The sequence below is a fragment of the Helianthus annuus genome, chromosome 8 (genome assembly GCF_002127325.2).
Source record: "Helianthus annuus cultivar XRQ/B chromosome 8, HanXRQr2.0-SUNRISE, whole genome shotgun sequence".
Lineage (NCBI taxonomy): Eukaryota > Viridiplantae > Streptophyta > Magnoliopsida > Asterales > Asteraceae > Helianthus > Helianthus annuus.
The window spans coordinates 144,758,022-144,779,128 of NC_035440.2; the positions used below are offsets into that span (position 1 = coordinate 144,758,022).

The 21,107-nt window shown below is 39.1% G+C and overlaps 1 long non-coding RNA gene across 1 annotated transcript; it reads left to right on the forward strand.

Annotated features, from left to right (window-relative positions):
- The first annotated feature begins 4,103 nt into the window (after positions 1-4,103).
- On the forward strand, positions 4,104-5,543 carry LOC118481308. The gene is made up of 3 exons (XR_004865392.1): positions 4,104-4,218; positions 4,734-4,799; positions 5,400-5,543. It is a non-coding gene; the product is annotated as an uncharacterized LOC118481308 (long non-coding RNA).
- The last annotated feature ends 15,564 nt before the right edge of the window (positions 5,544-21,107 follow it).

Consider the following 21,107-nt stretch of genomic DNA (forward strand, 5'->3'; position numbering starts at 1 on the left):
AACACATGATAACACACTAACCTTAAATCAAAGAACTAGGAGTATAGAGAGAGAGTGTGTAGAGATCAATTGAGAGGGGGGGTCTTGATCCTCTGCCGTCTCACCAAGGGGGGGAGGAAGAAGATTAGGGTTTACTATATATATATATCACGCACGTATTTTATAAAATACAAGGGGGTGGGGGCGGGTTGGGTTAGTTGGGCCGAAAACACAAGGGGGCGGGTTGGGTTAGTTAGGCTGAAAACACAAGGGGGCGGCTTGGGCTTGGGATAATTAAATGTCTTGAGCCCAAGGTTGTCGTGTTTGAGGCTTGGTCACGAGAGTTTCGAGTCGGGTCACGGAATCTAGTTAAGTCGTTCGCAATTAAACTTAACGTATTTATATTAATCAAGGTTTCTATTGAATAAATAAATTAATCTAAATTATTCGTGTGACTTGAGAAGTAAAAGGTGACAAAAGAGAAATTATAATGGCGAATAATGAACGGTGCTAACCTTGAAATTCCGGGTTGTCACATCATCCCCAAGTTGAAAGAAATTTCGTCTTGAAATTTAGCGATCAGTCACTGAAGAAGCTAGTTCTGTTGAGCGTTTTCGTGGGGTGTCACAACTTCGACTAGTAAATGTGGTAATCAGAAGGTGCAATCGCAAGGGATTATAACCTTCGTGATTACGATCACTTTGCAAAGTTCAATTGAGCTTTGACTTGACCAATTAAGGTCAGAACCGAAAGTCAAATAGAAAGTCAACTTGTTTAACTTTTATCTCAGAATAAGCTAAAATAATGAACAAGACTAAGGAAGAACACTGACTTGTGTTCTAGGAAGGCAAGAATACTCAGTAAGAGGCCTCTAAAGAGAAGCAAATTCCAATTTTGAGTAGACAGAAGAATAATGAAATGAATGAGCAAAGAATCTGGTTGAAAATGCTTGCTATTTATAGTTGTTTGAAGGCCACAGGATGATTACAAGTGTCCAATGAGGTTTCATGATCTTAGGATAGGTGTAAAACATGTCAAATACAGGTGAAACCAAGAAATTTTGAGTTCTTGGGCTCCAAGTAAAGAAAACAATCGGCTGTCCAAGAGCTGGCAGACCAGACCGTAAGTTATGGTCCACAAATCGTAAGCTATGGCGTGGCCTGGTCAGCAACAAGCATAACTTTCACAAATTTGCAGATTTGGCCCCTTAACTTGTTTCGACGCGTTTTGTCACTTTTAACACCATTTAACCCAATTTTTAGGATTTGCAAAGGTGTTAAGGCATATGTAACTTGGATTTTGCCCAAAAATGTCGTGGATGTTGGTTCGTTCGTTTGTCCAGTTACGTTTTTGGCTTAATTACGGAAAACGCTATAACAAACACGAAAATGACTGAAATTTCACAACGAATGATATTTTTGCATTCTTATCAATAAAATACAAGATTTTAATAATTACATTTTTTTGGAGGTGTGAACATGGTTCGTATTCAAAAATACGAGGACCGGCAGACTTTCGCAGTTTGTTGCAAGTAGTCCCTGAGCTTGAATAAGCATGTTTTTGCCATAACAAACCCTTCAAAACTTATTTCTAAGTTATGTAAAGGGTATTTAGGATATGTTTAGCTTATGTTCTTGTTCCGGAGTGTACATCGCATTAAACTGATTACGTTTGAGTGATAGTTTACGTATTAATTTTAGGACAGCTTTTGAGAGTTCGAAATCGAACAAGAGTTGAAGATGCACAAATGTCATAAATAATTATACAATCTTGGAATCAAAACTCAATGTTTCATTAAATACAAGATTGTTTGGATTTGTACAAAGATTAAAAAGGCACAAATGTCACAAAATGTGATTAAATGCAACATTGCCCTGAATTTGAACAATTCTCAGAGTATGAATGTTGATTCTGCCAAGCAACAGATGATCTTTTTCGCATCAATTCTGGAATCCTATGAAAGTTTGGTGGCAGGAAAAATTGGAAATCCAAACATGACAACAGAGGATTACGACCAGATCGATCCAGAAGTGATGGAGCTTATAGATATCAGATGGTGCATGACGAGCATAATCAGAAGAGCTCAAAGATTCATGGAGATTACCGGTAGGCAATGTCTTGTAGGTCCGACAACGAAACTAGGATTTAACAAATCCAAGGTTACATGCTTCAAATGCAAACAGAAAGGACACTTTAAGAGAGAGTGCTCAAACCAGGAGGTGGATGAAAACGTAAATTTGTTCCATGATGATTAGTATCAAATAGAGGTAAACACTCAAACTGAATCTACTGAGTCGTCAAACAATGTTAAATCAATGGGTAATAATGATGAAATCAGTGACAAAACTGAACACAAAAATGATGAGCAGTGCAGGAATTGCATGGACACATGCAGTGCTTGTATTGAGAAGGATAAAAATTTAAGATCCAGAAATATTGAATTTACTAAAATCGAAAACGTTTTCAAAGTAAAATGTAAGTAAATGTTTAAAAACGAAGAGATTTTGAAACAAACAATAAAGGAGCTGACACAAAAATGTAATGATTTTGAAAAGGAAAATGAAAATTTAAAGCAAAAGTGTTCAGCAAATTGCAACGAATGTTTTCAAAAAGATAATATTATTCGACAGTTGAAAAAAAGAATATGATGGGATGAAATTTTCATATCATAAAGTAAAAGAAGCATATGAAACTTTGAAAACTCAAGTTCAACGTCTTCGACAAAAACTCCTAAAAATATTCTGAAACGACAAGGTTCCTTGAAGCTACGTATAAAGGAAAACAATTAGTATTAAATATGTATATTGATGAAGTTGCTGAGCTTAAACGTCAAATGGCTGAAGTAGAACAGAAAAATAATAAACTTCAAAGTTATCAGTCTTTTTCATATATTCTTGAACGTATTTTCAACATCAAACTAGATGATAATGATTCTCAAAAGAATAAAAAGGAATTGGATCAGAATACCATTAGGTTCCACCCCATTGGAGAAAATTATACTTTCTATGATGATGAGACGGTGGCAAAGGTATTCAACATGGTTGATCAATTGCCTAAGAACATTAATGTGACTTACTCCAAATCTGATGATGTTGGTGATTCAGAGGTGGTAAGTAAGCTTGTTGAAAGCGTTTTGAGCGAAGAAAATGATTCTACGAAAAATGATAATTCGGAATCACAGGTTGAAGATGAGGAAATTTTCATAAAAATTATCTGAAAAATTTGAAATCCGAGACAAATGCGAATGATGATTTAATAAGATTGCCATATTATATGGTTGCATCGGACAAATTATTCTCAGATGTTGAAGTTCCGATTCAAAATGTGATTACGGAAAAGATTGACAAAGTTTTAAATTGGTAGAAATTGAAAAATCTGAAATTGACAAATTTGCCAGTAAAACGAGCAAGAAAACTTTTTATAACAAACCAAGTTACAAAAAGAAAAACACAAAGGCTGGGTTGGGTTATAAAAAGAAACAAAATCAAAAGAAAAGGGTTGAAAAGACAAAATTTCAGAAAAATATGAACTTTGTTCATGAAACAAGTTCTGAAGAAGAGAAAGAAATCTGATTTAGTTGACAAACTAATGACGAATTCTACGCTCAGAAAAAGAACAGCAACAGGCCAAAGATGTTTCAAAGAAAACATGTTTTAAATGTCAACAAGGTGGACACATTGGTCGCAAATGTCCAAATTGTTGATGTTGAACAGAATAAAAAGAAATCTGAAGCTATAAAACAGAAGTCACCCAAATTTGAGCCAAAACAGATTTGGAAACCAAAGGTTGAAATATCAAAGCCAAAACAAATTTGGAAACCAATGACATTCAAGTTTGAACCCAAACCAATTTGGAAACCAAAGATTGATTTGTTGTAACACCCCGAAAATATAAAGCTTTATGTTAAAATTATAAATTATAAATAAACGGGAGTTTACTAACTAGAAACTTTTAACCTAGTTAGTTGATAGACTAGAAATAGCTCATGAAAGGTTAAAGCCTACTAAATAATGTGTAGAACATAGTAGAGGGGCTGGAATTGTCAAAAGTTAAAACTAAATTACAATTAGTAACCAAACACTCCAAAATTTGGAGTGTTGGTCGATCAGAAAGCTGTAGGGGGCGACACCCCCATTCCAAAACCCTAAACTCACAAAACCATCAAATTGAAAGCTCAAATCTGATCAAAAACGAAATCCAAACATAGATTAGTGATCCTCATCACGAGAGGATTCCAAGGTATGTAAAAACTTGTGTTAATTCCTTGTTTGAATTTCTCATGATTTTAGAAAATCTGAAAATTTATGTTGCATGTGTGTTATTGGGTTTAATTAGAATTGATAAGGTGATTAGAAGTGAAACCTAACTGATTTCATGCTAAACCATGACCAAATTCAGGAAAATTCCATGAACACATTGAAGGTGGGTTATGGGTTTTACATGATAATGATGAACACTAGGGTTTAGTTGGTTATCCTAGTGTAAATTGATTATAGAAGATAAACTCCAGTAAGAGTAGGATATATACATGCTTTGTGAGAGTTTCGTTGATGGTGAGTTAGCCAAAAAGTGAGCTAAGAACTTGAAATGTAATGATATAAAAATTCTGCCCTCAAGGTGTTTGTAGAAATGCCTCAAAGAAGGCTGATAAATAGAAATTTGAAGCCTTAACGCCTAATTAAGATGTTTCGGTACATTATGTGAAATGATGTCTAAAGAGGGTTCTAAACGTGTCTTGTAAATAAACTCTATAGGACAAGATACCGGGACATCGAGCGGGCAAGCCGGTGGTGATTCTCGTTTGAAGGGCGTGCGTCAAGGTATGTAACATGACTCGTTACATTATGTGAGATTAGATCATGGTAGTTGATTATCAAAGTTTCTAGTTATTTTGAATTGAAGCGAAGGCATTGTTGTATTGAATACTTGATTGAATAACGAATTAAACTCGTTGGTAGTTGTCATAAAGGAAGGAATTCCATAGACAAGCCAAACGGGTCAAATAATCGAATAAAACATGATTTACATTCCAAACATGATAAATTGATGTATGTAGTGGATATACTATGACGTACTAGAAATATCAGATTTTTACTACATTGATAATGCAGAATGTTGAAACCCGAGAGTTGGGATTTTGGTTGAATTGCTCAAACCAAACAAAAACATGGATTCCCAGGTGCTACCGTAATTTACGGTGTCCTCGTAAATTACGGTAGAGACCAATGATTTACGGTGGTTATCTACTGTGTTACGGTGGATCCAGTAATTTCCAGCACTCACCGTAATTTACGGTGGCACCGTAAATTACGGTGAAGCCTGGAAAACTTTTATATTTTTGTTGTTTCAAAGTGAAGTTAAACCTTGAAATCTTATCATTTATAAACGTCATAGCTAATGACTTATTTGTTGATTCTTAGGTAATTAGTTGGTCACATGGATGGCGATCAAGCGACTTGATGATGAACCGAACACTCCACTTAGAAGCTTCCGCTATGTTTGAACTTGTTAAATTGTTGTTCTTTGGTTGTAAACAAATTCTTAAACACACTTAGTACGTTCTATCTTAGTCCTTTGTAGACTAAGAAGTGTAACTTTTTTTAAACTTATGTTGAACTATTATCTTTTGGTATAAATTAGCTATTAATTCTAGTATAAATATAAGGGTGTAACAAGTTGGTAATCAGAGCCACAGGTTGTCAATAAGTGTTCGGTTCAAGCTTGATCGACCATCCGGTAAGAACTAATTTCAGTTAATAAATCTTATATTACGTAAAGAATGAGAAATGAACAAATATGCATGAAAAGAGCAAGTAAGCTGAATCAACAGCAAGAACGATCAAATCAAGTTGTGAACTTGATTGAATTAACAGCAAGAACGATCAAATCAAGTTGTGAACTTGATTGAATCAACAGCAAGAACGATCAAATCAAGTTGTGAACTTGATTGAATCAAAAGCAAGAACAACTAAATCAAGTTATGAACTTGATAGAATCAAACAAGAACAGCATGTGTTATAAATGGAATGTTTTAACAACTTGTGTAAACATTTCAGAAACGGAGATGGCTGATAAAGGTAATGATGATGCGGTGCCAAGGGTCACCGAACAAGTGAGAGAAGTGATTGCCGAAGAGGTTGGAAAGGCAATCGAAAACAGTCTGACAAGCTTCATTGATAGAATTCAAAACACAGTTCTATCAATGGTGGAAGATAGAATCAAGAAATTAGAAGATGACTCAAAACTTGAAAAGGAAAAACATGGAGGACGGAAACCTTGTTCATACAAGGAATTCATGGCCTGTAAACCACCAATATACAATGGGGAGGTTGACCCGATAGTGTGCCAAAGATGGCTAAGTGATATCGAAGGGGTATTCGAGAGGACCCATTGTGATGTAGAGGACTATGTAGCCTATGGTACGGGTCAACTAAGAAATCAAGCAAAAGATTGGTGGGATAACAAGAAGAGAGAAATCGGTATTGAAGCTGTTAAGGTCATGACTTGGGATGAATTCAAGACGCCATTTCTGAAGCATCATAGCCCCAAAGCGGTTATGAATAAAATCAAGGAAGAGTTCATGCAGCTCAGGCACAAAAACGAGACCATAGACAAGATCACGGCAACGTTTATGGACAAAATGAAGTTTTGTGACGATCTTGTGACAAACGAAGAACAAAAGATATATTACTATCATAACATGTTGAGTGCCGAGTATAGGGAGTTTATCACCCCTTCCAAGTACGAGACCCTTACCGAGATTATAAACGCTGCTCGGGAAAGGGAAATTGAGCTGAAAAAGAGTATCGAAAGGGGTGAACGGAGAGCACATGATGTAAATCCCAGCCCTACTAAAAAGGCACGAACAAGTGAGAGCTCAAGGAAACCTGATACGAAAGGCGGGTCACCGAGTTGCAAAATTTGCGGGAAGGGCCATAGAGGCGAATGTCGTTACAAGGATAGGCCTTGTCCTATATGCAAGAAAACGGGACATATAGCCACATCATGCCCGGAGAAGGTAAGGGTTTGTTACAATTGTTATCGAACGGGTCATAAGAAATCTGAATGCCCGGAATTGGTTGAAAAGAAGGATGGGCAGGAACATAAGGGTGAAGCCCCTAAAGCAAAGGCAAGATCTTTTCAACTAACCGCCGCAGAAGCAAAGATTGAACCTGACGTGGTCTCAGGTATATTTACTGTAAACTCGATTCCTGCACGTGTGTTATTTGATACGGGTGCGAATAAATCCTTTGTTTCATATGGATTTATTCGACATCCTTCATTTGTTCTAACTAAATTACCTGTGCCCTTAGAAGTAGAGATAGGTAATATAAAAGTTTTATTGTTTGCGATGTATGTGAAAATTGCAAATTGAGCATTGACGATGAAGAATATTTGATAAATCTAATCCCGATGTCGATGGGAGAATTTCAAGTTGTCGTTGGTATGGATTGGCTATCTCGACACCATGCAAAGGTCGTGTGTTTCCGTAAAGAGATAAAACTGACATCTCCGAGCGGGAAACACGTCACCATCTATGGCGAGAAAGGAGGCAACCCTATTGTATGCTCAATGTTGAAAGCACACAAGTTAATGAAGCAAGGATGCAAAGCATTTATGATATACGCTAATGAACCCGAAAGAGAATCACGAAAGATTGGAGATGTACCGGTAGTACGAGATTATGAAGATGTTTTTCCGGAAGATTTGCCGGGGATACCGCCCGAACGGGAAGTAGAGTTCGGGATCGAATTGATTCCGGGCGCGAAACCCGTAGCAAAAGCCCCGTACCGACTTGCGCCGTCAGAATTGCAAGAATTGATGTCCCAAATCCAAGACCTGCTTGACAAGGGATTCATAAGGCCGAGTGTGTCTCCTTGGGGCGCACCGGTATTGTTCGTGAGAAAGAAAGACGGGAGTATGCGCATGTGTATCGATTACCGGGAGTTAAACAAACTCACGGTAAAGAATCGATACCCGCTCCCGAGGATAGACGATTTATTCGACCAACTACAAGGTGCGAACTGGTTTTCCAAAATTGACCTTAGATCGGGGTATCATCAGTTAAGGGTCAAAGAAGAAGATGTGCCGAAGACGGCTTTCCGCACGAGATACGGACATCGAATTCCTTGTGATGTCATTCGGGCTAACAAACGCACCCGCGGCTTTCATGGACCTCATGAACCGGGTTTGTAAACCAATGCTGGATAAGTCGGTCATCGTGTTTATCGATGATATATTGGTATATTCGAAAAGTGAAGCTGAACACGTACATCACCTACAAGAAGTGTTAGAAGCCCTTAGACGAGAGAAGCTATACGCAAAATTCTCTAAATGTGCCTTTTGGTTACGAGAGGTACAATTTCTTGGCCACATTATAAGTGCCGACGGAGTACTGGTGGATCCGTCAAAGATTGAGGCGGTGTCAAAATGGAATTCCCCAAAGAACCCTTCTGAAATTAGAAGCTTTTTGGGACTTGCGGGATACTATAGGAGGTTTATTCAAGATTTCTCCAAGATTGCGTCACCACTAACCAAGCTGACCCGAAAGACAGAAAGATTCATCTGGGGTGTTGAACAAGAGAAAGCGTTTCAAACGCTAAAAGAAAAGTTAACTCAAGCTCCGGTATAAACACTACCGGACGGAGTTGAAGACATGGAGGTTTATTCGGATGCTTCACTATAGGGACTCGGATGTGTATTGATGCAACGGGGCAAGGTGATAGTCTATGCCTCGAGGCAATTAAAGATACACGAATAGAAATATCCCACGCACGATCTCGAGTTGGCGGCGGTAGTGTTCGCATTAAAAATATGGAGGCACTACTTGTACGGAGTAAAGTGCACCATATTCACCGATCACAAGAGTTTGAAATACATCTTCGATCAGAAGGAGTTAAATATGCGACAAAGGCGGTGGCTGGAAACGGTGAAGGATTACGATTGTGAAATACGTTATCACCCAGGGAAGGCTAATGTAGTGGCCGATGCGCTGAGCCGCAAAACGGATTATACCCCAATACGGGTACGATCAATGCAACTAGTTGTGACTTCAAGCTTACTAGAACGAATTCGAGAAGCACAAGATGAAGCTGTAAAGGCGGAAAACTGGAAAAAGGAAAGAATTATCGGCCAAGTTAAGGACCTAGAGGTAGGCAGTCACGGCCTGAAGACTCGCTTTAATAGAATCTGGGTCCCTAACACATGTGGGGTTAAAAACCTTCTACTTGATGAAGCTCATAAATCCCGTTATTCCATTCACCCGGGAGCGACCAAGATGTATCATGACTTGAAGCAAAACTATTGGTGGCCCGGAATGAAGCGGGACACGGTGAAATACGTGGAGAAGTGTTTGACGTGCTTACAAGTCAAGGCAGAACACCAAAAACCATATGGTAAACTTCAACCGTTAGAAATCCCGGTTTGGAAATGGGAGCAAATTACGATGGACCTATTGACCAAACTACCTAAAACAAGTCGTGGATTTGATACTATTTGGGTAGTCATGGATAGGTTAACTAAGAGTGCTCACTTTATTCCGATTCGTGAAACTTATACGTCTGAGAAAATGTCTGAGGTTTACACCAATGAAATCATAGCAAGGCATGGGGTACCGATATCCATTGTGTTTCAGATAGAGATACTCGGTTTACTTCGAAATTCTGGCGTGAATTCCAAGAACAGATGGGGACTAAATTGTTTCTTAGCACTGCTTACCATCCACAAACGGATGGGCAGAGCGAAAGAACAATACAAACGTTGGGTGATATGCTGCGGGCTTGCATTATTGACTTTGGGGGTAGTTGGGATGTCCATTTACCCTTGGTCGAATTCGCATACAACAATAGCTATCACGCGAGCATTAAAATGGCCCCGTATGAGCTATTATATGGCAGAAAGTGTCGGACTCCGGTATGTTGGGGAGAAGTGGGTCCGCGGGGGCTAGCACCAACCGATATAATCCGAGCTACAAATGCGAAAATTGACATAGTTCGGGCACACTTGAAAGCGGCTCAAGACCGGCAAAAGGCATATGCAGATAAAAGAAAAAGGCCAATTGAGTTTCAGGTTGGCGATATGGTCATGCTAAAGGTTTCCCCATGGAAGGGTATCATTAGATTCAGAAAAAGGGGAAAGTTAAGCCCGAGATTTATTGGGCCATTTAGAATCACTGAACGGGTTGGTAAAGTGGCTTATCGACTTGAATTACCCGAAGAGTTGAGTGGAATTCATAGCACATTCCACGTATCACATCTTCGAAAATGTTTGGCCGACGAAACTGCTCATATCCACTACGATGACATCGAGGTGGATAACAGCCTCAACTATGCGGTAAAACCAATTGCGATTTTAGATCGTAAGGAGAAAAGTTTGAGGAACAAGATAATAAGCCAAGTCAAAGTCAAATGGGAGCACAGAAAAGGGTCAGACACTACATGGGAGTCCGAGGAAGAAATGCGGCGACTCCACCCTACATTATTTGGTATGTAATTCGGTTTCGGGGACGAAACCCTTTTAAGGGGGGTGGACTTGTAACACCCCGAAAATATAAAGCTTTATGTTAAAATTATAAATTATAAATAAACGGGAGTTTACTAACTAGAAACTTTTAACCTAGTTAGTTGATAGACTAGAAATAGCTCATGAAAGGTTAAAGCCTACTAAATAATGTGTAGAACATAGTAGAGGGGCTGGAATTGTCAAAAGTTAAAACTAAATTACAATTAGTAACCAAACACTCCAAAATTTGGAGTGTTGGTCGATCAGAAAGCTGTAGGGGGCGACACCCCCATTCCAAAACCCTAAACTCACAAAACCATCAAATTGAAAGCTCAAATCTGATCAAAAACGAAATCCAAACATAGATTAGTGATCCTCATCACGAGAGGATTCCAAGGTATGTAAAAACTTGTGTTAATTCCTTGTTTGAATTTCTCATGATTTTAGAAAATCTGAAAATTTATGTTGCACGTGTGTTATTGGGTTTAATTAGAATTGATAAGGTGATTAGAAGTGAAACCTAACTGATTTCATGCTAAACCATGACCAAATTCAGGAAAATTCCATGAACACATTGAAGGTGGGTTATGGGTTTTACATGATAATGATGAACACTAGGGTTTAGTTGGTTATCCTAGTGTAAATTGATCATAGAAGATAAACTCCAGTAAGAGTAGGATATATACATGCTTTGTGAGAGTTTCGTTGATGGTGAGTTAGCCAAAAAGTGAGCTAAGAACTTGAAATGTAATGATATAAAAATTCTGCCCTCAAGGTGTTTGTAGAAATGCCTCAAAGAATGCTGATAAATAGAAATTTGAAGCCTTAACGCCTAATTAAGATGTTTCGGTACATTATGTGAAATGATGTCTAAAGAGGGTTCTAAACGTGTCTTGTAAATGAACTCTATAGGACAAGATACCGGGACATCGAGCGGGCAAGCTGGTGGTGATTCTCGTTTGAAGGGCGTGCGTCAAGGTATGTAACATGACTCGTTACATTATGTGAGATTAGATCATGGTAGTTGATTATCAAAGTTTCTAGTTATTTTGAATTGAAGCGAAGGCATTGTTGTATTGAATACTTGATTGAATAACGAATTAAACTCGTTGGTAGTTGTCATAAAGGAAGGAATTCCATAGACAAGCCAAACGGGTCAAATAATCGAATAAAACATGATTTACATTCCAAACATGATAAATTGATGTATGTAGTGGATATACTATGACGTACTAGAAATATCAGATTTTTACTACATTGATAATGCAGAATGTTGAAACCCGAGAGTTGGGATTTTGGTTGAATTGCTCAAACCAAACAAAAACATGGATTCCCAGGTGCTACCGTAATTTACGGTGTCACCGTAAATTACGGTAGAGACCAATGATTTACGGTGGTTATCTACTGTGTTACGGTGGATCCAGTAATTTCCAGCACTCACCGTAATTTACGGTGGCACCGTAAATTACGGTGAAGCCTGGAAAACTTTTATATTTTTGTTGTTTCAAAGTGAAGTTAAACCTTGAAATCTTATCATTTATAAACGTCATAGCTAATGACTTATTTGTTGATTCTTAGGTAATTAGTTGGTCACATGGATGGCGATCAAGCGACTTGATGATGAACCGAACACTCCACTTAGAAGCTTCCGCTATGTTTGAACTTGTTAAATTGTTGTTCTTTGGTTGTAAACAAATTCTTAAACACACTTAGTACGTTCTATCTTAGTCCTTTGTAGACTAAGAAGTGTAACTTTTTTTAAACTTATGTTGAACTATTATCTTTTGGTATAAATTAGCTATTAATTCTAGTATAAATATAAGGGTGTAACATTTGTCAAAACAAAATGTTCAAAATGAATCAAGATTTTATGAAAGGAATGTTTCAAAAGGACAAATTTGGGTAGTAAAGAAACAAAATACTTATGTTGCTGAGAAAAGGAAAATCGATTCAATCAAAAAGGTTGAAGTCAATAACGAAAAAGGTTTTGTGAAAAAACGACAAAGATTTTTCGAAACGGAATGATTCGTATTGTGTCAAAATACCCAAGGTCAAACAGGCATGGGTTGCATTATTCAAGTAATTGAGTTGATTACATGTGCAGATGTTCCAGAAGACAACTGAAAGTCAACTTCAAGAATGGAGCAGCCTGGCAAAGGAGGAAGATTCCTGTGATTGAAAACAAGAAGTTTTTGGTTAATAATAATAAATAAAAATAAAAACATAAAAAAACTAAATAAAAATGAAAAAAAAGGTTGAAGGAATATGCCGAAACCCTCACGGCTGAACAAACAAAACTTGGTATAACAAGTTCCTACAAGTGGTGAAACTAAAATTTTTGAAAATGGTGTTAACATGTCAAAAATCAATGTTTTGTTAATCATGGGGGTGTTTGTTTGCTAAACAGAGAATGTAAAGCAGAAACGGATGGCGAGATGAAGCTATCTACATCGGTTTGTCAAATTTTCTTTAAAATGTTTTGGATTTTAGGGGGAGTAAAAATTTTAAAAAAATGCAAAAACATTTGAAAATTTGAAAATGTCAAAAACATGAGAAAATTCAAAAGAGTTTTGTGTAAAAAGAGGAAATGATAGTACATCAGTAAGATAATCACGGCATGCTAAAGTAATGGAAAGTTAAAATGTGATAAACGGTCTCACTGATGATATGCCAGTAGGTTTTTACACACTTAGTAGATTGAGTTCGAGATATAAACCTAAAATCAATAACCTTTCTTATCTCGTGGGGAACATCTCTCGGATATATAGACTTAGTACTCTGAAATTTCGTTTGATAGATTGCTTGATTCTGAGATATTAGGTCTTTATACTTATTGATATCTGGGGTATTATACTTGGTCTTCTGATTTTGCGTCAGTAATGGCCTAGACCTCTTATAATGTTTTTGCGCTTAAAACTTCCCCTCTGCATAAATATTGAAATATCGAAAAATATATGTCAAATGCAGTTGTAAAGAAGATCCCTAAGTGGAACACACCTTAAGTCGAGCTTTCATCTCTTTGACTGAACGGAAGTTCTAGCCTGAGCTTTCAAGGCCTCGCACTAATCTAGAGACATATATCATTTAGGTATATTCACCTGAAAGACTGAATATAGGGAATCTTGATACGGGAGTATATTCTGAGGTGGGACACACGATTAAGTTAAGTTCTTAAAACACTAATCTCGTATCTTGAATCAATTGAAGTTTGTTTGAAAATTTAAATGGATCAGTATACTGATAATCTAAGTGAATCGTTTAAAACTTAAAGTTTATTTAGATCAATGGTGCTTGTGATAAGTCATAAACTGATATGATCCTCTGATACAAACTCAACAAGAATATGTTTGTAAATATTTTATTGTTGCATTTCATTACAAGAAAAATCATAAAAAGATTTTCGGAGTGTTTTAGCATAAAATTTGTAAAATCCAAAAAGATTTTGTTTCAGTTTATGTTTCGACAATCGATGTTGGAAAGCTGAGTTTCAAAATTTAAGTATGTTGAACATGTCTCAGAAAATAACAAGTTCATTAATTTGTAACTTGCGGTTTTTAATGAAAAATCCAAAACAGTTTGTAATTGTCTCCAAGGTCATTAATCTGGACTTGGTAGATTATCAGATAATCCAAGGTCATTAAATTGAACTTGATTATCTGTGAGGGTTTATGATGATTGGATGCTTTAAAGTCAACTATAAAGTTATTTAATAGGGGGAGCTGAGTCAGGTTCTGATCATGAATTCACAAGTATTGGTTTGAATGTCAAAATATTTGTGTTTAGAGCCAGCCAAGAATTTTAAGAGATTTAACTGTCAAATGAATCTTGTAGAGAGCTAGGTTTTTTATCATGGAAATCTCAAATAAGTTTTAATTGTTAAATAAAGTTTAGATAGAGCCAGGTTTCCGATTTTGAAACTAAAAGAAACTCTTACAAGTGTTTTGAATTGTCAAATGATCAGCTACGAGATTCTGGAAGCTCAAAGCAAGGGGGAGCTTGAAGATATATAGTTTGATGAAGGGGGGAGCTGTTGAATCAAGATATAAAGGGGAGTCTGTGATTCTGAAGTGTCAAAGATTCTTAAAGACTCGTAGATAAAGAAGATTAGCTACGAGATTGACTGTAGCAATATCCAAGGGGGAGTCTGTGAATGCACTATGTCTATCGCTTTCGTCAATCACGTGCTTCAGTGTCAAATATATTGTATTGTAGTTAATAGTTCGGACAATGCAAGATAAGGTTTTAAAGTGTTTAATCATACAAGACATGTAGGTCCGCCTGAGAGTTCGCATAATTAGGGTTTCATACAGGCTCGCACAGATCAAGGAAGTAGATCCGCATGGATCAGGAAGTCACATACAAGGCCATCCGCGCGAACCTGCGCACATCTGCAGTTATTGCTTGGTGCGGATCTGGAAGTCCTATATATAGGTGTCTTGGGTCTTTTTCATTTGTAACTTTGTGGACATGATCGGGGAAACTCTGTCAAAGTGATTTCACAGTTCTTGTACTATCAAATCAATAATAGAAATCACATTATAATTACTTATTCTTGTTCAATCCACTCTCGTACTTGGATTCCGCACAAGATAGGAGATCTTAGCAATCAATTGTACATTCAAGAACATCGGAATTGATCCAAACACATTCCCACATTACCACAGGGTAGCAATTGGTTAACATACTTAATGATTCTGAAAAATGGCAAAGAATATGAAAATTTTACTCTTGGAGCGTTTACCAAGAAGTTGGAGGGACACGAGCTCGAACTGAAAAAGATGGCAAAGATGTAGAGCTCAAACTGTAACACCACGTAAAAACGTGTCCAATTATACATAGACACGTGTCCTAAACTCCGGTTATGTGAAAGATTGAGTTTAAGGGACTAAAGTTGACAACAAGTGAAAATATGCAAACGAAAGGATTAAAAGTGTCAACATGCCAAACTTGAGCCTCTGAATGACCACACGTGAAGAAAATATTCTTAAATGGGTAATTGATTGGGTCTACGAAGCCGTTTGTGAAAATAATCGGAAGATTATAAATTACAAGGGTTAAAAGTGTCAATATGTCAATTCTGACCTCTGAGTGGCCTTTTGACAAAACCGAGGCTTCGTAATATTCAATTATACTCCCGAGAATGTGTGATGAAAATTTCACGTGATTCCGAGATCGTTAAGCATGTTTTATAAACTTTGGGCTAAAAGCGTCAACTTGATGAAACTTGCATTTACAAAGGACTTTAACGAACCCGAGCATAACGAAGTTTGTTTGTACCTCCTTGGGCTCCAAGAAATCAACTACAAGGGCCTTAATTGCCAAAAATGAAGCTAAAAAGGGTTTAAAACGTTCAGGGGCTGAAACTGCCAAGTTTTAAACTTGTTTTGCCAGTTTTCCCGGTCCACGCGGCCCGCGTAAGACCCCCTTAAATCTTACGCGGCCCGCCTCAGCATGCCAGTAACAGAAAAATGCTGCCAGGTGCGGGTTTGGCATGTTCCACCGCCTTAACTTCGGTTTTAACGAATCTAGGGGCTGGTAAACGGTAAAATAAATCCCCCTAGACACCTGGAGTGATCCTAGGATGTCCATCAACAGCTGCAATGATCTAGGGACATGGCCTTTCACTATAAAAGGAGTGCTAGTGTATTGTTCTTGGCACATCAATTGTAAACAACTTCAAAGGACTACCTCTGGAGCCTGCTAAGGATTTGGAGAAGACTTGAAGTGTAGAAAAGATTGCTAGGACCATTAGTAAGCTTCTAATTACCTCTTTAAGTTGTTTAATTAGCTTAATTACTTAAAAGTCAAACTTTGTGCTTAATCAGTTTGACTTTCGTTTTAATTACATGTGGCTTAACCACTGATCAAATTGAAAGTGGTTATGAAACCACAATAGTATAGGTGATTAACCCCTGAAAGGGTGTCTCCTAATTATCTCGTAAGCAATAACCTTGTCGCGCTGCATTAACACACATCCAAGACCCTGGATGGATGCATCACAATAAACCACGAAGTCGTCTGTGCCCTCTGGCAAAGAGAATAGGTGCGCTGCAAAGCCTATCCTTTAGGTGCTGAAAAGCAGTCTCCTGGGGCTCTCCCCAGCGATAGGTGACACCCTTCTGTGTCAGTAACGTAAGCGGCTGAGCACTCCTTGAAAAGTCTTTAATAAACCGTCCGTAGTACCCCGCCAAACCCAAAAATTGGCGTATTTCCGTTGGCGTACATGGTGCAGGCCAGTTTCTGATCGAGTCTACCTTGGACGGATCGACATGGATCCCATCCTTGTTCACTACGTGGCCTAGGAAGTGGACTTCACGAAGCCAGAAGTCGCATTTCGAAAACTTAGCGTACAGTTGCTCCTTCCGTAGGAGTTCCAAAATAAGGCGTAGGTGCTGCTCGTGCTCCTCCTGACTCTTGGAGTAGATCAGAATGTCGTCGATGAAGACAATGACGAACTTGTCAAGATAGGGTTTGCACACCCTGTTCATAAGGTCCATAAATACGGCAGGTGCGTTCAATAATATCAAACCATCCATCATATCAAACATAAAGTATAGTAGTTAAAATAATTCATAAAACCCAATACGATTGATGTTCAAACCAAACTTTGTTTGAGTAGCGGAAACATAATAATGAAAACCCAAAATAAGTTATAAGTTCAAATATCGTTCATTGCGTCTCCTCGTCCTACACGAAAGCTCGACCTCTTGCCTCGTTGCCATTGTTGTTGTTGTTTCCCCCGTTGTTGTTGTTCCCGTTGCCCTGGTTATTGTTGTGGTTCTGATTCTGGTTCAACTGAGGGCAATCGCGTTTGTAATGACCTTCAGCCCCACACTGGAAACATCCCCAGTTTCCACGCTGTGGCTGCTGCTGCTGCTGCGGGTTCTGTGGAGCTGCTTGTTGTGGTTGCTGGTTCTGATTTGCAGGCCGTGGGCTCCTTCAGTCTTTGGCCTCGTGACCCATCTTGAGACATCTTTGACAACGACCCTTGTTGCACTGGCCGCTGTGATGCCTGTTGCAGTTGTGACACTTAGGGTGAAACCCTTGATGCCTTCTCTGTCTGTGACCACCAGAGGATTGCTGACTAGGACTCTGGTAGTGGTCAGTCTTTTGCTGCTGAGCTTGAGACTGAACGGATGCTGAACCTTTGCTAGAATCCCCGTCCCACTTTCTTTTGTTGTCACTGGGTGTAGTGGGAGTAGCGGCTGAAGTGGTTGCACTGATGCGTTTGGGCAGCTTGTTCTGTTCTACTGCCTGATCTGTGAGTCGATGGGCAAGACGCTGGATATCCTGAATGTTGTCGAGGTTAGCCGATGTAACATGGCTCTGAATTTCTGAGGCTAGACCCTGGAGGTACAACTCGATGCGCTTGATCGGAGGGTCTACCATGGTTGGACACAAAATAGCCAGTTCGTTCGATCACTTCGTGTAAGCTTCTATCTCTGACCCCGTCATCTTCAGGTGATAAAACTCATTCTCCAACTTGTGGATATCATCCCTTGTGCAGTACTCACGCTTGATAAGTTCCTTGAATTCGTTCCAGGGTGTGGCGTTAGAGGCTGCCGACCCTAAGATCTGAACTTGGGCGTTCCACCAAGTTAGTGCTATTCCTTCTAGCGTGCCAGTGGCGTATTTCACCCTGCGAGCCTCAGGGCATTCGCACATCTCGAACACTGACTCCAGCTTCTCAAACCAGTGGAGGAGTCCCACTGCCCCCTCGGTGCCGCTGAAGGTACTTGGACGACAGTCCATGAAGTTCTTAAAGGTGCAAACTTGCTGCTGCGCTGGTTGACCTATTGTGTACGAATAGGACAAAGTTTAAATACGAGGGCTAGTTTAGGAGTGTAGGATCTAAAGATCCTAGCGTAAGTTATGACTACAGGACATACTACCTGCTTGAGCAGCTGCAAGTGCCGCAGCAACTTGAGCTTGAACGAGAGCCTCTAGCTGGGCTTGAGTCATGTTAATCCGTCCAGACATGATCTTCATAGTAAAGGTAGCGTAAGTGAGAGTGGTTCGCGAGTAGGGCGATGACAGAAAAGTGTAAGCACGTAGGTATTCTCATGTAATAATGTCATGTGTATCTAAGTGTAATGCGAGCAAAGTTCTAAGCAGTTCTAGCAAACAGGCAATAATCATAAACCTTATTACCTAGGATGTCGAGTCTTGCACGTGGAGCGAAGCGTCGTTATGGATCGTTGAGAGCACTGTTCTGGTTATAGTCTGGTTTTAATAAAAAAACGTTTTCCCATATTAAAACCAAGTTCTCTATAACCAATGGCTCTGATACCAATCTGTCACACCCCCAAAATCCACCTGCGGAGTACCACCGCTTGGGAGCGTGACTGACCAGGATCAAGCCACCAATCATATTGAACATGTAATAAATAGTAATAATTAACCATCAATACGAAAGGTGTTTATCAAACCAACATAATTAAGTATAGCGGAAGCATTAATGTAAAAACCCAATCATAAGTATTAATGTATGAAATGACATAAGTAATCACGATCCATTTGCCCACAACGACCTGCTCCTCCCTGTGCAAGCTCCCAGAATGTACCTAAGGTCCTGCAAGGCATGCAGCAAATAATCAACAACTAGTTGAGCGAGTTCACAGAAAGTAAGTTCGTAACAGTAATGCGTAAGTTCATCTAATGGGGGCTTCCCATGCAAGTATATACTACTGGTGAGGGATTCTCACATTTATCCTTTATAATGGGGGCTTCCCATTATGGTACTTACTAGACTACTTCCAACCATGTGTTCTTCTTAAACCGAGAACAGGAATACGTACTAGGTCACGCAGGATTTACGTGAGTGCCCTTCCCCGAGGACAGTGGTACGTGTGGGGTTTACGCAGGATTTACGTAAGTGTCCTTCTGACCCGGAAGACAGTAGTGGGTATTAGGTTACGCAGGATTTACGTAAGTGTCCTCCCGACCCGGGAGACAATGGCAGATACTAGTTTACGCAGGATTTACGTAAGTGTCCTGACTATCCTGAGGACGATGGTCTATAGTCTAGTGATTTCGTAAGTACGAGTAATCATTCCATATCAAACATTCCAACCCAATTCCCAACCCGGGAATCCCATGCCTTGGCTGTGTGAACTCACCTTGGTTTGCGCGGCAGATACACAAAGAGGGTTCTTGAACTAACAGTGATCAATCACGTCCTAACAGGGTTATCATACAAGTCAAGTTTTGACTTCAAGTAATGCATGTATAAATCATACAAGTTAACACGTTAATAATCACGTATTGATCATGGCAACATCGTAGCAGTCAAGAGTATAATGAAATCATACTTGTGCGTTTAAATCATTAACCCAAACGTAATCGGCCCGAATATCATAACATTCGTGAGTGACTTGTGCGATCCAATGTCTAAGCCCAACGATACCCGGCCCACAAATAAGTAATCAGTTCAAACATACACGGCCCAAAGCAATTAAACAACATATTGTGCGGCCCGGTTAACCTTGTGCGACCCAGTTAACCTTGTGCGACTAAGCTAGATTGTGCGATTGGCCTTTGGGCTTTGAGGCCCAATACCAGCAGCCCATGGTCATTCGCAGCCCAATGAACGATGTAGCTTGTACGACCCGGATGGGCTTGTACGATCCGGTAACCTTGTGCGATCCGTACCAGCCCAGTCCGATGTGCACGTCCGGCCCAACTTGTGACAGCTTGTGCGACTGAGGACTGCTTGTGCGCTCGGGTCCTCTTGTGCGAATGGACAAGCCTTTGTGTGATTAGTTTGAATTTCCAGAAACCATGCATTCAGTTACAATCATTCAACGAGTTTCCTTATCTACACTTATCAATTAACAAGTTTCTAACTATTCATTTAGCATAGAATCGATCAAACAAGGCAATTATCTTTCAATCCATATGAACTCTCATGAACCCTAGATGATCGATAATCATGAACAATCATTCAAAACACCTAAACATAATCATCTAAGGATTTAATCATCATGTAACACTTCATATTCGACCATAAGCAAACCCGATTTCACAAACATAAATCCGATTGACACATTATCACATCACAGCCGATCTCTATATATCTATTCATCCAATTCTAGTTAATTAACTCATCCAAACGGTTGTGTACAAATCCGAAAACATGACATTCCAGCCGATTAACATTCATACTAATCTGATTATTTTTATCATCATAACAATCCATCTAAGGACCAAGCATAACAACATAATCGAATCGGCCCTAGTTTATTAACATGCAACACTAATCTGTTTAATCTAAGTATGTAATCATAACATCACTTAATACGAAAGCATAAACAAAACACTAACCGATTACGAGTAAAGAAGTGTGATCCGAACAAGAGGATGATCTTGTGCCGTCGGGTTCCAAGCAACACAAGAGAGAAAGAGAAAGTCTAGGGTTTGTGTGTGTGTTATGAGAATTGTAGCAAATGAGAGAACAACCCCCTCTAAGGGTGTTTGTTTGCGTGAAAGGGGAGTGGGCCGAGCCCAACTCGGCTGCCTCTAATGGTCCGCATGCAAGTGTAAAGCCCAAATGGCTTGTGCGGTTGAGCTAGTGTTGTGCGGTTCGGGTTTCGTGTAACTTATATACATACAACACATAACGTATCATG